Raw genomic sequence first — 18,204 nt, forward strand, 5'->3', positions numbered from 1 at the left:
CCCGGCATGCAATAAAGACACATGCTCCATTATGTTCATAGCAGTCTTATTTATAATAGCCAGAAGCTGGAAAGAACCCAGATGCCCCTCAAAGGAGGAATGGATACAGAAAATGTGGTATATTTACACAATGGAATACTACTCAGCAATTAGAAACAATGAATACACAAAATTTTTAGGCAAATGGTTTGATCTGGAAAATACCATCCTAAGTGAGGTAACCCAATCACAAAAGAATACACATGGAATGCAATCTCTGATAAGTGGATATTAATTAGCCCAGAAGCTCTGAATACCCAAGGCACAAATTGCATAACAAATGACGCCCGGGAAGAATTATGGAGAGGGTCCTGATCCTGGACAGAATTGATCTAGTATTGGAGGGGAATATAAGGGCAGAGAAAAAGGAGGGAGGTGATTGGAGAATGGATGGAGAGAAGGTTTATGGGACATATGGGGAGGGGGGATCTGGGAAAGGGGAAATCATTTGGAATGTAAACAAAGAATATAGAAAATAAAAATATTTAAAAAAAAAGTTGCTGGCAGCCAATGGTTGTGCAGGGAGATAGAGGCGGGACTTTAGGATTCCTAGGCTAGGGGACTGAGAGACAAAGGAGGCAACAGAGCCAGGAAAGGAGTAGCTGCCCGGCCTGAGAGCCTCAAAAGGGAGAGCTTAGCAATCACAGAAGAGCCAGGAAGGAACGGCCCCAGGGGGCCTCCCTACTGTGCTTAGGGCAAAAATGATGGAACACAGATTTTTGTGAGTAACAACTCGCGAATATTGGAGGGGAGGTGTTAGCCTTCTGGAGGTTTGGGAGTGGCCCACCCATTAAGCTGTTTAAGGCATATTAAAATATAAGGCTGCCTCTGTGTGAATTCTTTCATTCAGAAACCCAGAATTTTGGAGTGGGCCACAAGGAACTTGTGCTGCTGCCACCGCCTGGTCCATTTGAGCAGGATTAATTGATAACTGCAACAATTTTATGACAGTTTTTATACATTTCAAAGAGCTCTTTTAAAAATGCTTTTTTTGTTAGCACTTGTGGTAATTTACTAGACAACAGATCTGATGTTCATTACCTCATTATTCTGGATATTGTAGTTTTTATTGAATATGTGTGAATCCATGTATATATGTACATGCATGTGTGTGTGTGTGTGTGTGTGTGTGTGTGTGTTTTGCAAGATACAATTTATTTTTAGATATTACTTTAAGGTGATAAATGATAATGCTAGTAATTTGTAGTAGTAAGTAATATTTCCTGTTAAAATAAATTAATTTAGAATATATGAACATATTTGCAATTTTTTTTAGGTTTTTTTAAAAAATTTATTGATATATTTATTTACATTTCAAATGATTTCCCCTTTTCTGGACCCCCACTCCCTGAAAGTCCCATCAGCCCCCTTCCCTCCCCCTGTTTTCCCACCCAACCCTTCCCACTTCCTTGTTTTGGTTTTATTGAATTAGTAGAGTGACAAGCAAAGCATTCAGAAAGGGGATGCCATCAACCTAACCTAACATGTAAATGGGAGATAAAGAGACAAAGGGAATGCATATGCCTAAAAGGAAATGTGTTACTAGCATTGATTCTAAACATGAACTGACAACACTTGTTTATTGTTGCTAACATTCAACTGTGCTCCCAGTACCCAGACCGTACTCCTTAGTGTTTTCAACATAACAACCAGACTTTATAGAAATATAGTCTGAGGCAAGAAAAAATATCAATATATCTCTGTGTATTAGTTAGGTTCTCATTACTATAATAGAATACCACAGGCAATAGATTTTAAGAAAAGAAAACACTCTTTTACTCAGGGTTTTGGACAAAGTCTAAATATGTAACAAAGACACAGTGAAAGCTTTTCCTAATACAAAGACTGAGAAAGGCATCCCACAATTCCCTCTGAAGGCATGCCGCCTTGATGACCTAATGATTTCTCACATAGCTTTATTTCCTATGACTAATGTTTAATTTTGTTATCACTATTCATTCAAGTTATTGTTTTTTCAAAGCAATTCTAATAGCCAACTGTTTAGAGAGAAACAATCTTCTACTTCTTCCTTTCTTTGTGAGTGTAGTGAACTGTGTGTGAAGTATGTGAGTGTAGTATGTGTGTGTATATCCTGTGTATGCATGTAGTATATGTGCATACATGCATGCTTGTCTGTGTGTATGCAATGACACAGTGTTGTTTATTGAACTCAGAGATAGAGTGGCACCCAAATGATGTTCTGTGATCTGGTTCCCCGTAATGCTTGGGTCACAGGCACATAGACACATGTCATTTTTATGTGGGTACTATGGATTCAAAATCAAGGTCTCATGCTTGTATAGCAAAGATTCTTATAGAGTCATCTTTCCAGCCTCTACTTCCGAAGATTTCAACCATCTTCCAATATCCTTACATATAGAATAAATGTTAACACACAGGCCCTCAGAGGACATTAAATATCCAAACTATAGTATTCTGAAAAGGTCTACTCTTGACATTAAGCAGGGGGCATTTTAGAGACTATTAAGGACAATGATAGATACTGTGTTAAAGAGCCCTACTATGAAACATGGTCATTTTCTTATTAAAGTAGATAATAAGATCAATTATTAAAGTTTTACAAAGATAGGAAAGTTCCATATGAAAAGTTTTATAAAGCTAGGGTAGTTCCATATAAAAATTTAACTTTATTGAATTAATTAGTTACTAATGTTATATTTTTTAAAGTAGATGCTTGTGGAGTATATTTACATTCTTACATTTCTCTGTGTTAAACAAAATTCACAGTAATTCAGATAGTCTTAGACAGATAGGGAACTAAATCAAATAATTTAAGAACTCAAGTGTAAGATTGATCATACATCTGTTAGTAGATTGCCAGTTAGGAAAGGGTCCTTTGGTTAATAGGCATAAATTATCACTTTCCATCAAATTTGAATTCATTTTAGATAACAACTCTGTCAGATAACCTATGCCCTTGAAAGAAGTGTAATGGGTTACATATCCTCTGTGACCTACAATCTTGAATTGACACACTTAATTAGAATAAGATGCTAGTAAGACAGCATTTATTTTTAATGATGCTGTAATGAGTAAATATATAATGATTGAAATATAATGACAGACAAATATAACATAGATGCAAAAGAACTAGAAAATTTCAGGTAAGTTAGATACCAGGAGAGTATTTCAGGACAAATCCAAGGTGGCGAACTACTTACAAATGAATGAATGTCATGGAATCCAGAAAGTCTGCTGTTGTAAGCAATGAGGTGAAATCATGAGAGCAAGCTTGGTCTGATGTTATGAGGTTCAAGGTTATGTCATATGTGAAAAGAATCAACCAGCTGTTATAGCCTTACCTATAATCCATTAATTAATAACCCAAGTCCTTTGATTGTGGCTGTTCTGAAAGGGTATCATGTATTTATCTTTTATTTTCTTTAAAATTACCATATCATTAAGGAATCATCTAACTAAATTTAAGAACAATGTTAGGAAGGTTCCACAATGAATGTAATAATAATCTATTTAGGAACAAAAAGAAATACATATAATGATATAGTAAGCTAATGACATAGTATCTATAATTTAAAACAGGATTTCAAATGGGCACTTAATTCAATAATTATATTTGTCTATATTTCATAGGATATTTATAGTACATAAATCAATAAATCATTTTTACATCTGCAAATGTATAAGTTATTTAAATAAAATTTTGTAATAATATGTCTGTGCATGATTAAAATTCAGAGATCAATAAAGCACATGTGTGCATTTAACTACCAGTATTTAATACAGTGTAATTTGTATGTGTTTTCTTTAATAATAAACTCTGTGGAACTAATCAACAGTGTGAAAATACAATTAATTTCAAGCAAAATATTAAATGAATAATGATAAAGAACATAAATAGTTGAGAGTTCTTTTTGGGCATGCTTTCTTATCAACTTGACTGGATTGAGACTTAAGAGATAAGCACATCTCTGAGTGAATTTGAAAAAATCCATGAGGATGTTTCCAGAAAGGATTAGTGACCTGCCCTTAGTATTGACAAGAGCATCCTGTCAGGTCAGGTGAGATGAAAGGGGAGAAAGGAGGAAACCACCTTCTACATGTAAACATGCAAAATATCCTCATGTGACATTTATCAGTCATTTAACCCATTAAAATGAAAGGCTTTGTAATGTACCTTTATTTTACTTGAAGAAAGCCAAGTGAGGCAAGGTTACTCCTCCTGATTCCTGACTACCATATATGTTAGGTGCTTTGTTCTGCCAACTCCTCCGCACAATGATGGAGTAAAAGTCCTAGAATAATAGCCTGAAATAAATCATTCTTTCCTCAATGTGGTTCCTCCTCCTCCTCCTCCTCCTCCTCCTCCTCCTCCCCTTCCTCGTCCTCCTCTTCTTCTTCTTCTTCTTCTTCTTCTTCTTCTTCTTCTTCTTCTTCTTCTTCTTCTTCTTCTTCTTCTTCTTCTTCTTCTTCTTCTTCTTCTTCTTCTTCTTCTTCTTCCTCTTCTTCTTCTTCCTCTTCCTCCTCCTCCTTCCTCCTCCTCCTTCTTCTTCTTTCTCTTCCTCCTCCTCCTCCTTCTCTCCTCCTTCTCCTCCTCTTCCTCCTCCTCCTCCTCCTCCTTTTCCTCCTCCTTCTTGTGTTGAAAGCACAGATTTAGGGTTGTGGCCATCTAAGGTAAACTGTTTGGCCTAGCTCTAGCTATGTGATTTGGGTGACCCTAATGTACTATGATGATAAATGTTGATTATCAGATTGACAGGATTTGGAATGACCTAGGAGACAAACCTAGAGCATGTCTATGAAAAACCCTTTAGATTAGGTTAGCCTTTGGCCTAATCTGGGGAAGGACTTTCTCCATTATGCTGTTTATTTCCAGAAAACATTTTTCCTCTTAATTCAGAAGAAAAGAAATACAGGCAGCCACTTGTCTCATGCCACTGCTTGGCTCCTGCTACACCCACAATGTGCTGTGGAGGAAGAGGGATAGGGTCAGTGTCCCAGAAAGCAGACCCTTCCCCCAACCTTTGCTTCCCTTCAAATAGCAATGTTAGAAAAACATCAACTCTGTGGCTCCTTCCCTGGCTCTGTCTGGACACTGGAGGCCAGGAGGAAATGAGAGTTGGAGAGGAGAAAGCCCCTCCCAGGCAGAGAAGCTGCCCTGGCTGGTTATTGGGAGGGATTGAGGGAGGCTTTGGGGCAGAGGGGAGAAAGAGCCCTGGAAACCTTTTCCCTTTAACCTGACATATTTATATATTTACAGCCATACAGGACACAGGGAAGATGAAGGATGGCTGGGGTTAACGTTGATTCTTCAGTGGAAGGAAAGTGTAAGCCACTGCACACCCCCATCCACGTCACATTTTCCTCCCTTCTAGCTCCTAAAGCCTTCACTAGGAAAGGTAGAGGGTGGAGGGAAGAAAGATTTGGAGGGAGGGAATGTTTGTATAAAGGACTGGAGCTATAGCTCCTTCTAAAGTAGGTAAGGTGGCCAAGGAAAAGCAACCAAGTCCCTCCAAGAGAAGGGGTCTGGGGGAGAGGTGAGAAAAACAGCCCCCAAGTGCTGACTCTTGCCTTGGCTTTCTTTGGTTCCACAGCCCCCCCAACCCCCAAGACGCCCCTCCCCTGCTGACTGACAGGTCGATGCTAGACCCATCTCCTCCAGGACACTGTGCAGGCAACTCATCTTCCTCCTACAACAGGTCAGCCTGCTCAATGACTTTGAGCATACTCATCTTGGAGGCATCCTGGACATCTTCACCCATCAGAAACTCATCCAGGATAAAGTATGCCTTTTCAAAGCTAAAGATGATGTCCAACTCACACATGATTCTGGAACACTTGGCAAAGATCTCTACGAATCAGTGGGTCAGCTCCAGTGTGATCAGCTCTTGCCTTGGACTTCTGATGGAGCAGCAGAAATAGAGACTGGCATATTTCTTATAGACTACTTTGATGTCCTTCTACTCCAGGAAGCTGTACATTTTGTGTTTTCAAGCCAAGATTACCTGCATGGGCTCTTGGACCATTTTCTTCCTCTCTTTGTCTAAGGTACAGTTTTTGTAGCCAAAGTTTTCCCTGCCGGCCGAATGGCTAAACAATAGCATGAATCTGAACATTAGCATGAATCGGCATCATCCTGCAGCCCCCATCCTGTATGTCCCTCCTTTATTATGCTGATTGAAGTAGGAAATTCCATTCTAAAAGGAGGTAGCACCATTCCTTGGACTCAGGTCCAAGACTAAAGAAAAAGAAGATAGGTAGTTTTACAGCAGCAGACATCTTTCTTGGCTGTCTGACTAGGGATGAGATATGACTGGCTACCTTAAATTTTGCCATCCTGACTTCTGCATGATGATGGATTATGCCATGGAACCATGAACCAAGAAGCACCCTTCCTTCCTTCCTTCCTTCCTTCCTTCCTTCCTTCCTTCCTTCCTTCCTTCCTTCCTTCCTTCCCTCTCTCCCGCCATCCCTCCCTCCCTCCTTCCTTCCTTCCTTCCTTCCTTCCTTCCTTCCTTCCTTCCTTCCTTCCTTCCTTAAGTTTATTCTTTCAGAATACTTTATCATAATAATGGAAATATAGCTGAGACACCTACACTTTCAGTCCTTTATTGACCTCTGAAAAACTTGGATACCTGTCTCATGAAAGTAAAGCATGTTTAGCATAGTCTGGTGGTTTGAATATGCTTGGAACATGGGAAGTGACACTATTAGGTGGTATGACCTTATTGAAGTAGTTGTCGCCTTGCTGGCAGAAGGCTTTGAGGTCTACTAGTGGGCATGCTCTGCCCAGTGCAGAAGAAAGCCTTCTTCTGGCTGTCTTTGGAACAAGATGTAGAACTCTCAGCTCCTCCAGACCCGTGTCAACCTGCACACTGCTGTGATGATAATGTGAACCTTTGAAATTGTAAGCTAGTCCAATTGCATGTTTGCCTTCTTAAGAGTTACCTTGGTCATGGTATCTTTCCACAGCAAGAAAACACTAACATAGTATATGACATATGGTAAATTTCAACAAAAGTCACCTTTTTAAAAATAGTTTATCTAAATGTAAATATTCTAGAGAAAGCTAGTATAATGAGTTAAAGTTACTCACCCTTATACTTATTTTGCTATACCATTCTCCAGTATTTGTATGGGGGTTGAGGTGGGGTTGTGTACACATGCTTACCCATGCTAGGAATTAATCCAAACAAGAGTCCTGTGTACACAATGTATCTTTCTGCAACTGGGATGTACCTTAGATTTCCTGTTTTCATTGTTAGCCTTTTTAGAATGCTTATGCATTTAACATTCTGCCCTTTCTTTCCCTTGCACTTGCATTTTGGTGTGCATGAATTTGGTTTGTACACTTCAGTTTACTAAAGTGTCTTTAGTACTCTCTAGCCTTTACTAATGATCACTTGTAGCTTTCAATTGTAATGAGAATATGCTAAAACTTAATATACTTTCCTTTCTTGGTCCTTTCATTAATATTCTTTACCACTTATTTTCTTCCTTTAATAACTTATTTCAAGTCCTTTGGGCTGATGTGTCATTTCTGCCTATCTCAAATAAGAAGATTTATTAGAAAAGATTGTTACTATTCATCCCTCTGTTATTAAGGAATCTCATGGAATCCAATGATGACACTAAAACCTTTGTTCATGGTCTTGACATCTCCCAAGTACTACTTTTAAACAGCCAAATAAAAATCTAATAAAGAGCCCCTCTAACTCAACTAATGCAAATTGATATATATTATCTTTCCTTAATTGTAAATGGGACTGGGAATCTTCATAGGTATATAGTATCTTGCAAAGTGGAAACCACATAAATAGAAACAAAGAATAGAGTAGTTGAAGCTACCAAGAAATAGAGAATATGCTCTTAAAATAAGTCGATTAGGTTCCATAGAAAAGAGCAGCATCAATACCAGGCTTTTTAGAGGATGTTTTACCTAGTCATGCAGTGTAAAGGACCTCATACACACACAAGAAAGTTTTCTTGGAACAGGCAAAGAACATACAGTAGACCAAAAGGAGTTTATGTTAAAGACAATAGATAGTCAGAAAAGAATAGTAGTAGGGATTTCATCTGGCATTAATGATTGTGTAGACCTATCACAAAGAGGAATATGCCATTCTAACGTGCGTGCCATCACAAGAATTTTAAAGGCCATGACAGAAACTTATTGAGGTTGTAGTTTTGTTTACCTGTTCCAGTAGGAATAGAAAAAGTCCTGTTGGCAGTGGTCTGTAACATTTAGGGGGCCATGTTAATGAGACTTTCTTGGCCAATGACTCAACAAGATGTAACTTATTATTGCTTCTGATAGCACATGGCATACTTCCCCAGTAAAAGGTATGATATCTAATATAGGCATTATCTTCCCCAGTATATGTTGACTCCTTTATACCTTTTAAGGTAGCTCCTACATTAGTAGGTTTTCATATAGTTTTTGAAAAGACCCTTAGTTTTAGTTGTTTCTCCTTTCTTATGCCCTCACATTCCTCTTCCTATTTAATCTTCCTATTCTAGTCCCTCCTTTATTTCTTTATTAAGTTTATCCTTCATTGCAATATTCCATTATTTCTTTTGGTCCTCTATTAACTATGTCACTTCTGTGGACATTCTAAATGAAACACCTACACGGCAAGCCTTAAAATAGGGAATCCACATATAAGAGAGAACATATTATCAATGGCAGTGCTATCCTCCATGACCTGATGGTACAGCACTATTGTTATACTTACTTGTATCATTGAACATGGAAAAACTGACTGGTGTCAGACTAAAGGCTGCACCCCTCTGATTAGAATTCTTTGTGCTGGATGGTATTATGTATGGTATAAGAGGAGGAGAAAATCATCAATTGCATCTAACTGCACACTCCATGACTTACAATGGTGACATGCCTACAAGATATTCTGATGCATTAGTAGTGAAACCGTTAGAGGAGTAATCAACCATACTTTAAATGAGTGTTAAAAATGTACTCTTTAAGATGGAATCCATGTCTGAAATATTGATGAGTGATATATTGATGAGCAATAACTTGAGTCTAGATATATCATGCACCATAGGGAAAAACTTACTATTATTTTGCTAAATTAACGTAGCAATAAAATTACTCTTGGTGGCATATTGATAAACCCATTGATAAGTGCATTTCTCAGCACTCATCAGAGAAGCTTATTCTTTTCGTAGATGTTAAGTAGCCCAGGGACCCACAACCAGACAATCTGCAGACAGTGGGATCTTGAAGCACTCAGTCCTAAAGGAGATGTCTTTTTAAAAACCTCTATTTTCTAGGCTCATGGATCTGTAGGGAAAAGAGGCAGAAAGACTGTAAGTGCCTCAGGTAGTGGATGACTCCAAGGAAACAGTGTTTTCCAGCTGTAGCCTGACTGATACATATATTAACTCACAGAGTTTAGAAAACATCTACAAGACCTTAACAGGTTCAAGCCCAATAAAATTCCAGCACAGATAAGGGTAAGTGAACACAGAATCCCACCCATAATCAAGAAACTCTATGCAACTAATTCCTGCAGTGAAAAGAAAAATCAATTTTCTCTTAGTGACACTGGGCATATCTATCATATTCTAGATCAGACCCCATGCTTAGGAGTAGTTGGCCATAACAAAACATACTCAATATATTTTTTGTGTGTGTTTGTTGTTGTTATGGGTGTATGGTTTGCTTGTTTTTGATTTATTTTTTATTATTAAACTTTCTTTTGAGAAAGAGAAAAAATGAGAACTTATTTCGGTAAGAAATATAGGGGATATTAGGCTTAGGAGGCCTAGATATGAAAGCTTAGGAGAGGAGAAAGAATACCATCAAAATATATTATGTAAAAAAACAATAAAATTAATTTAAAATGTAATTTTGATGTCAATTTGTAACAGGGGAAATGTCAGAAACATACATTCATCATTTATTCAACCCCCCTCCCCCAATAGACCTCACATTCATGGCTTGCAAGTGAAAATATAGAATAGGCATTGGCAAACTCCCAGAGACACATTCAGGCTGCTTTCTGCTTTATTTATTTATTTATTTATTTATTTATTTATTTATTTATTTATTTATTTATTTATTTATTGTGTGTGTGCGCATGTGCATGTATGTGAATATATATATATGAACGTAGAAGATAAGGGCACAGAGGTCAGAGGAAAACATTCCGTGTCTGTCTCTATCACCCTCAACTGTGCACATAGTTGTTTACCTGTCTGTTATGAGTCAAAACTTAGGACCTTGTGCTTACACAGCAAGAACTCTTACCCACTGAGTGATCTCTGCAGGCCCTGCTCCCTGATTTTTAAATATACTTTTCTTAGAACACAGCCACACCTACTAATTTATATCTTGCCTCAGGCAGCTTCCATCCTACAACAGCAGAGATGTCTGGTTGTGGTAAAAAACCACATGACCCACAGAGCTGAAAATATTCAGTCTATATTATTATGCAGCCTGATATACCCTGCCTAGTGACACTAAATAGCCTGAGAGAAGGAGGAGGAGGAGGAAGAGGAGGAAGAAGAGGAGGAGGAGGAGGAGGAGGAGGAGGAGGAGGAGGAGGAGGAGGAGGAGGAGGAGGAGGAGGAGGACTGTTAGGAGTTTGGGCCACTCTAACAAGTAGTGTCTCAAGGAGAAGAGCTTGTATGTGCTTTGGAGAAAGGAACTGAGAAGACATAGAAGTTAAGTGATAATAAGCTAGACTAAGTGGCCCCCAAAATGAAAACCTTTAAGCATTTAAACTGTGAACTAGTTTTTGCTTTTACCCTCTGGCAGATGGAGTCTCTGAGTTAAAACTGTGTCAGTGGAGAATTGAGTGATAGACTTGCAGACAGATGCAAGGAGCGTGTGGGTTGTGTGTATGATACTCGTGTTGACAGGGCTGCAAAGAGGAGACTGAAGGTGGCACTATAGCTAGAGGTAAATGTGGAGGTGATAAGAGGGTTCATTGTGCTTTGTTTTGTTTGTTCCAAATTTGTAGTTCAGGGCAAATTCTACTTCACTGACACTTGGTGGCAGAATCTAAATAAAGAGATACTGTCACTGCAGAAAGGTTTTTTTTTTTTTTTAAATAGAGTTGTTGCTCATGTGTTCTGAAAGTATGAGATTGAATGAACATGTTATGGGACTGGAACATCACGGAACAGCAAGAGAGAGAGAGGGGGGAGGAGAGAGAGAGGAGAGAGAGGAGAGAGAGAGAGAGAGAGAGAGAGAGAGAGAGAGAGAGAGAGAGAGAGAGAGAGAGAGAGAGAGAGAGAGGACATAGAGGAACTTAATACCTAGAAAGGGAAAGATGAAAGAGTTCTTATTTGTTTGCTTCTGTTTTCATTTGAGAAACAGAAGACCTGAACTGTCTTTTACAAAACCCACTTTGGTTTGCAGGACATGGGGCTGTACGGCTGGGTAGTCTCCTCCATCTGTCCTCAGCTACTCAGGTAAGCATACTGCTGACTTCTGTGTGAGTACACTCAGTGTTTGGGTTTGAAAAAAAGAGGACAATATTCATTAGGAACAAACATAAGCTTAGGTTGTACAGAGATACTCTTTACTCTGAGTTCTTGAATTACAAAGCGAAATATGGAGACAGCTGAGTGTAAGGTTGAAGAAGTCACTTGGTAAGGAAGGTGGAAATCACGACATTTTGTTTAGAGAAGTGGATGCTTGAGATAGGGATTTGGGGATGTGGAATACTGTATACTACATAGCCAGGCTTAAAAATTAAACCTGTGTGGATTAGAGATGAAGCAGTCAAGACATTGAAGCAAAGTGTTCAATCAATCAACCTTAGGGAATGGGAGGCAGTAAGCCTTGATCCTGGAATCCTGGCAGAGCTTTCATTGATTATAACACTGAATGGAATATTTAATGACTTCAACTTCATGGACCAAACTATTCGATACCTGAAAAAGAATACATGGATGTCAATAGACAATATTATTTAAAGAATGATCTAGTTCAAGAGCAGAATGTCAAAGAAAACAGTCAGATTCTAATAAGTTCATCAATAAGAAGCCACTGGCAGGCAGAGCAGAGGACTTTGCTTCTTACCTAAAGTCTCAAGGGAGAAGTGTCAACCAAGAAAAGAGGGGTTTGTATCTGTATCAGATTCAGACACATACATACATAGCATTCAAGAATTTAGACACACAGACACACATCCCCCAATCTCCCCACATATATGCATACATTAGCATGCACCCTATAATTGACTTACCTTATTCAGAAAATGAGAGCACAACCTAGAAATTATCAAAGGAATTCTCAGCCTCTAGCATCATTTGATCTATAGTTTGCCTCTGTCTTCATCCCAAGTGTCTCATTCCACTTGTTCACTTGTCTCCACATCTCCCCTGTCTCTGTTTCCACTTCTGGTCTCTTTTAGGAGATTTGCTACAAAATTCATAGGCCACTTCTTTATGTTCTGAATTGGATCAAATAAACACCTTCACTATGCCTGTGAGTAGTTCCTAACACAGGGGTCAGCTTATTAATGCACCACTTGTCCTCAAACCTCTTTTGTCCTTCCCAGCATTGTGATGCTCATCAGTATAGATACAGATGTTTCAGAATCTTCTTTGATATTTTACACCACCCAGCCTTTACCCAGGCACCTTCCCTGCCTGGAGCTTCTTTCCACATCTCCTGCCAAGCATTTATCTCTCATGATCAAGTATCTAATAAAAACTTTTCAATGCCCCCCCCAAGAAAAATTAATCAATCTCTTCTTTCTATCCTGTGTGTGTTCAAATTGCTTTGACAAATGTTTGTTGAATACATTTATTTTTGCCTGACCACTTTCTCTACCAGACAATGAATGCCTTGAACAATCAAGGACCTAGAAAGATTTCTCATGGATGGTGCTTAATAAAGCCTTGCCGAATTGAAGCCTACTCAACACACCGGCTCTTGCCACAAGTGTGGAACTTCCAAGCGCATTTTCTCTCTTTTGTTTTCACACTTGAAATACAAATTGACCACTCAGAATTTTACTCTAATGCACTTGTTGGAAAGTGATAATAACTGGTCAGTGACAGGTGTGACAAAGACTTCCCCACTCCCTTGTTTAGTCTGGTGTCAGAGCACTGGCTCAGAGAGAGTGGTAAGGACACTAACACTGAATCCCCATGACAGGACAATTCCCTGAAAAGTGATAAGGGCTTTTCTCTGAAAATGTATTTTATAGTGGTAAAACAAATAGGTACCTCAATTGTCATCTGTCTTTATTTATTTAATAACTTGCTTTCATTTCACAATTCTTTCTCTGATAAATGAAATAAATGCATTTGCCTTTGAGGGTTGGAGTGAGCAAAATTTTCTGATATAGGTGAATGCAGTCCTAACTAACAAATCCTCTTCCACACTTGAAAATATCATTGTTGAAATGTTTTACTTATGTGCTTAGAATCCTGGCTCTTATATGTCTAACAGGAATCAGCAGTACAGAAAAGAACTTTCAAAGCCAATTTTAATTCCTTTACTGGATAAAAATGTTTGCACTTGTTAAAATTCAAGTTTTCATCAAGCTGTCTTTATGTAGTTAGTACCAGAAGATGTGATTAGAGAGTGAAACAATTTTTTTTTCCTTTGGTTCTGGAGGAAAAAATATACAATGAGAGTCAGTGTCTTCAAGTCATGTAAATAAAGCCTGCAGATGTGTGTCAGAAAAGTGATTTTAAACCAGAAGTTTATGTTTTCTTTAAATGTGTACTTCTGGTTCTTTGAATTTGATTTGTCAACAAGGAGTTAAATAAAAGAATAAAGAAATGCATGTCACTGTAATTGCAGTTTTATCCATTTTCTCTTTGATTTTAAAATTCGCTCTATTTGTCTTATTGAACAAAAGTTGAGTTCAGTGTGCCTCAAATCTTTCTCCTCTATATAAATGACAGAATTTATGTGTATGAAGAAAACTAGTCTTAGAAACATGGCTTCCTTTTTTTTTTTAAAATCTCTCATCCCTTTGACTCTTTTCAGGCAAATTATTGGACAAATAACTGAATCTGAAAATAATACATCAAGAAACACCAAGAAGAAGCAAGCAAGAAAATGGTGTGTCATCTTTTAGGTCCATGTCTTGCCACCTTTCAGTGTACCCTATACTAGGGCACAGAATATAAAACACTAGTTTTATATCCAGAATGCAATAAACAACTGAGGCTTTTCCAAGGCATTCTCTACTATTCTTAAGACATGCTTTAGATATTTTACAGATCCCTGGTAAGAACTTACAGTCCTATGCTGAAGAGAAGAAACATTATAAATTAGAAAAGTGATTTTGAAGCCATTTGTTCTTTTCAGCTTAGACAAGCTGAGCATCCAAACCATTTTTTGTTTGTTGATTTGGTATGTCCCGTCTGCATCCTGATGCTAGCTAGTGAACGGCATGCAGGAACAACTTCTTAATCTAGAACCATTAGAAATAAACTGCCATTCATGACTTTTCCTAAAAGTCACAGTACCCGATGCTTTTACATCCACACCATGCCTCATGTCTCACTTCATCCTGAAGACTGGGATCACAGGAGATGATAGACATTGAAACATTTGCCAATGTTTACAGACTCAGTTTTCATCAGGGATAGAATTTGAATCTCACTGTATTTTGATGACTTATGGTCCATTGTTGAAAGGAAGCTTCAAGGAAATACCAAAGAAAAACAAGTGCCTAAATACATTTTACTTTACATTTCTTTACAAACACTTCTTACATATTTATCCTTTTTCTTATATACATTAGTAAAGATGGTGTGTAAGGATATGTGCAATTCATATCCATTACTGAAGTTTGTTATAGCTGACATGGGTCAAAAGCTACTTTTGGTTGTTACTGTTCATTTCTCCCTAGTGGGTTGAGAGTTTTCATATCTCTCAATATATATACTTGCTTCAGAACTCTGTCCTTTCTTTTCCAGTTTAGTTTCTTATGCTACGTATCAAACGTTCACTAGGCAGAAAGACTGGATTATTAGTCGTATTGAGTTGGCTGACAATGGTTAATAGTACAGGGAGCAGTTAGAGAAAAAAATCCCCAATGCTGGTATGTGTGAACAGCACTGGGGGAGTGTATTCAACACCAGTTCACAGGGATAGACTCAGGCATATTTATTTAAGGCAACATCCCTGTTAACCTAAATGAGACTTTTCTCCTGTCAGCATAACAAATTCTGATTTGGGAACAAATGGTATATAATTCTCTTTCTATTCACTTTAGATTTTGGAATAGGTCATATGACTATGGGAAGATGTGTCGGATTTGAGGTTGGTCACATGTATTTAAAATCTGTTTCTGTAACTTTCCAGTTAGCTGGCCTTGGGGGAGTATCTTAACCTTTAAACCCCCAACCTGTCACCGCAGAATCATTTGGTTGCTGTATCTGATCAGATGAGAGAGACTCCAGTGGAAATAATTCCATATTAGCATATACGTGTACACAGTTGTATAGAATTTTACAGTTTGTTGTCCCTGGCTTATGCTATGTCTCTGAAGTTCAGTGATTTTCTAGTTGGGATAGACAAACTGCTGCAGTACAGAAATCCCTTCCACATAAGCAAACTAGACATATGCTGGAGACTGGTTGATCCAGGCTGCTAGTATCTTAGGAGACACTGGGATCCTAATGTGCACAAGATTCTGCTACCAAGTGTGGAAATGAGAAGCAGGAGCAAAGGAGGGCCTGCTCCCAGGAAGTGGGAACTGGAAGGTTTTAGTCAAGCAGATTTTTCCTTCAGCTTCAGCACCTGCTCAGTCATCCAACCCTCCCAATTTGAATAAGTGATTAACAACTCATTAACAGATCATTAGCTAAATCAGCCCAGTGCAGTGGAGAGGACCCAGGTTCAATAATTCCCCCAAATTATCACCAAATGCAGACTGAAGAGAAAATTAACTTTGTCTGATAAAAATGCTAGTGTTTGTGCTATTTTTATAACCAGATGGAGTGAAGTGATTTGTGGGAAATGGCTCTTCCCCTTACATTTAGGGAAGTGGGAGCTGGTCTTGCCATCCTGGAAGACTATTCAGGATGCCTCATCCCCACCCCCACCTCTCTGTCGCCTCTGACTTTCCCAGGTGCGCAGGTGGCTGTGTGATCAGCAGCTGCTGTTCCTTTGCAGTTTGCAGTTTTCGGTCTCTGCTCCCAGTGAGCCACAGATGAGGTTTTGACTCACTGGCAACTTTTCTCTGTACCTCACATTTTATTCTTTCCTGTCTTCTGAGAATGGATTGACACACAGATCAACCCAAGCCAGACAGTCCTTTCTCAAACACAATGTCTTAAGCAGATGCTTAGGGCTGAACTTTATATCAGGTACTGAGGAACAGACCAAGAAGCCCAGTGAGCTGTTACTAAAAAGAGACCACAGATCTGTTTACGCAATCTATGTCAAACCCTTCAGAAAGGGTTTTCTTTCTGCTTACTTTTATCATAAAGAAATGAAACTTAAGAGATAGGTATGTTTAAGAGGATTTAAATGTTTCAAGTCACATGGCAACAGACCACTCTGACTAGTAAACAGTTAGAGTAACTGCATGCAGGTCTTCACCTATCCTGTATCTCCTCCAAATCCCATCATCCTTAGCTTTGCAGTGACTACCTGCTACAGCTTTCCCTTCCCCTCTGACCCCTTCTGAGTGGACCATACAGATGTGAACTTCAAACTTCATTCCTTCCACTCATTGCTTACTCAAGTACTCAAATCAAATAGGCATTTCCTGGGAGTCCATAGCCACTTTAGACATAAAGCAGGTGGGCTGGCTGCAGATCGTCATTACTTTCCTGATTATTTATGTCCAGCCCAGCATTCCCATCTCCAGTTGTGTAGCAGACCTGTTATGGCCTCTCCACATGCTCTGTGGCCATTCCCAGGGTACGAAACAGATCCTAGGGGTCCTCCCTGTTCTCTTGCCTCCTGTGGATACCGTTAGTTGCCCTTTCCTAACCTATCCTCATTCCTAAGTGTCAGGCCCCAATATTTAGAAACACATATTCCCTGGAATCTCCAAAGGCCATATCTATCAGGAGCTCAGAAGATTTTGCTTACGGAAAATACACAGCCTATACATTCTCCTAAAACCCAAAGAGGGCAAGAGAAAGTAACGTGCAACAAAATAAAGGTACACCCAGCCAAGAAAGACAAGAGAAGATATTGGCATCTAGAAGAAAGACCTTTCCAAGCCCAGATCCCTAGATGTCTGCATAAAAACAAAATTAAAATAATCAGGAAAATATGTCTAGAACCAGCAAATCTACCACAGCAGGTCCTGAGTATTTCAATATATGAGAGATACAAGAAAAATATATTAAAATAGCCTCTTTTTTTAGTCCCAGATATTCTGGAACTCACTGAGTAAATCAGGCTGACCTCAAACTTAGATGTTAGCCTAACTCCACCTCCTGAGTTCTAGGATTAAACATATGTACCACCACTACCCCAACTCAAAATAGCCTTTATGGATATGGTTGAGGTCCTTAAAAAGAAATGAATAAACACCTTAAAGAAATCATTAAAAAAAAGAAACAAACAATGGAAAGAATTTTTTTTAAAAAAATGTAAAGACTTAAGTATAAATAGAAACAATAAAGAAAACCTACACTGAGGGAAATGGGGAAATGAAAAATTCATCTCCTACAGGAGCCTCAGAGGAAGCCTTACTGGCATAGTACAAGAGTAGAAGAAAGAATCACAGGCACCGGAGACACAATAGAAGTATTAGAAACCTTGGTGGAAGAAGATAACTAAAAATAGACTGGAAGAAAATATCCAGGAAAATGGGGCACACTAAAAAGACCACAACTAAGAATAATAGGAATAGAGGGCCAAGAAGAAACCTTGGTCAAAGGCACAGACAATATTTTCAACAGAATAATAGAAGAAAAATTTCCTAACTAAAGAAGCAGATGCCTGTAAAGTTAAATATGCATGTAGGACAACATATAGATTTGAGCAGTAAATAGCTCTCCTCTCCATATAATAAGTAAAATGTAAATGTACAGCCCAAAGAAACAATAATAAAAGCTGAAAGGGAAAAAGACTAAGTAACATACAAATGCAGACCTGCTGGAATTATATCTAGAGACTTTCAATGGAGACTCTACAAGCCAAAATGACCTAGGCAGATATTCTACAGACTCTAAAAAACCATAGATACCAGACCAGACTAATATGTTCAGAAAATTGTT

Source organism: Apodemus sylvaticus, chromosome 7, assembly GCF_947179515.1.
Source record: "Apodemus sylvaticus chromosome 7, mApoSyl1.1, whole genome shotgun sequence".
Classification (NCBI taxonomy): domain Eukaryota; kingdom Metazoa; phylum Chordata; class Mammalia; order Rodentia; family Muridae; genus Apodemus; species Apodemus sylvaticus.